This window comes from Pinus tabuliformis, chromosome 6 (genome assembly GCF_031772625.1).
Source record: "Pinus tabuliformis cultivar Carrire ecotype Pingquan chromosome 6, CPIR1, whole genome shotgun sequence".
Classification (NCBI taxonomy): Eukaryota; Viridiplantae; Streptophyta; class Pinopsida; order Pinales; family Pinaceae; genus Pinus; species Pinus tabuliformis.
The window spans coordinates 494589371-494591411 of record NC_142292.1 but is presented as its reverse complement, the minus strand read 5'-3'; positions in this window follow the sequence as shown (position 1 = coordinate 494591411).

The window sequence follows — 2041 nt, the reverse complement described above, 5'->3', positions numbered from 1 at the left end:
GCACGCGAGAAGTATCTCCATCAATTTTGTACCCTTATTTCCTTCACTTAGGATGGAGACTTCTTCTACTTCAACTCGACTTGCATTCTTGACTTGTCTTCTTCCTTTATTTGGCCTCCTAGGATGACTGAGATAATCTCAGCTTCTCCTCCTGTTAGTGTCAGTCTTTCTAGCCTTCCTCCAGTGATCAAATATGCTCTTACAAAGTGGTCTCAGAGTGTCAAGGTCAAATTTTTTCATTTCAAAGAGTCTTCAAGCAAAATTTGGTCACTAGGCATTAGGTCTAGGGTTTGCTTTCACTCCTTCTAAAGTTGTCCAAATGTCGGTCCATGTCATCATTCTGCTGAGTCTATCATCATTCATAGGGTTTTCATTGTCATGTCAGTGTCTAATGAGTCATTTTACACCTTGTTCATGCTTCAGTTGCACCTAGGCAAGGTCATTTCCCTCTCCTAGGGTTTTGAAAGCTAATTTCTCTTGGACGGTTAAATCATCAGCAAAACTTGTATCCTGATGTTCATACACCTTCCCCTATCCTTAAAGTACCTTATCAAATGCTTCCCATCACTGAGATCCCCCAAATTCCTCATTTTTGCACAAACCCTAGTTTCTTGCTACAACCTGGCAATTTTCTAGTTTGGGCCTGTGTTTTGCCCTTTTGGACCCCTTCCCCTCACTCAATCTCTGATATTCCACTTTCCTCTGCTTCCTAACATCCCTCCCTACTCCCAAAAATTTCCTCAAGAATTTAGAAGCCCCTTATCCCCTTCATTTCGCTTCATTTCGACAAAATCCCTTGTTCCACACATCGGGATAAGTTTCACTCAAAAGATGTTTTAGAGCAATCAAGGATGAATTTTGGAAAACTGAGAGAGGTTTTTGTTCACAACATGCCAAAGAAGAAAAACCTCCTTCACTTTTTACACAGGTGTCATGGTTTTAGAGAAATGTCAAAAATACAATCGCCTCAGGAGAATTGATGCACCTCTGAAGTGACCTTGGGAAAATCTGGTTTTCTCCTAGCTTGGTTGGCCAAATGACTTTCTTGATGAGTCAAATGATAACTAGACACAAAGATATTTCCAATGAGCTATTATGAGCTCAATTTGGAGTTGAGGAAGGCATTCAAAAGTTGACTGCAACAGCACTCTGCCTTGAGGCAGCCTCATTTGGCACATTTTGACCAGTCTTGGGAGATTTGATTTTTTACAGGGAAAATTAACTCCAAATTGAAAAATTCCAGTTGTGTTGGAAATTAGACTCAAAGACCTTTCCAACGAGCTATCCTGCGCCCGATTTCGACACCGGGAAGGCCTCCAAAAGCCTCATTCAAAATGCACTATGTAGCTGGGTGCGCGCTACGCGTCAGGGAGGGCGCGCTACGCGTCAGGGGCGCGCTACGCATCAGCATGATTTTCTCAGTGTAATTTTGTTCAGGTGCTACGCGTCAGAGGGGCGCTACGCGTTGGGCAAGGCGCACTACGCGTTGGGTTTTTCGCCCAGAAACTTGCCAGCAAGCATTCAAATCCTCCTCTAACTCAGTTAAAACACAGGTAGGCTTCATGTCCATGGTTTGTACTCAGTTTTGCCTTTAGTACAAAGGAAGAGCCCAGCACATCAGCATAAAAGCATCTATCATTATGCATTGATCAAAATCATAGTGATGCATCAGTTGGCACAGCAGGGCATTACTTGGGAGGATTTTATTTCTCGTGACCTTTTCACAACGCCACAGCCACCTCCTGAGATTGTTCATGATGAGGGAGGGCCTTCACATCAGTTTGACATTCCTGAGATAGAGCATGTCAGTGCTCCAGCATGTGTGACATATCAGCGAGGACACAGGGCCTTATTTGCATCTGCACGACGAGTACTATCTCCACCCAGGGTGGAAGGGGTCTCGTTGACTTCATCAGCGCAGCGAGTATTATCTCCACCTCGTGTGTAAGGGGCCTCGCTTTCGACAGCAGCACCGCAGGTACAGGATAAGGGCAAGAAGCCCAAGCATGAGGAGAGGCCTTCAGGTGAGCCATCAGGTTTT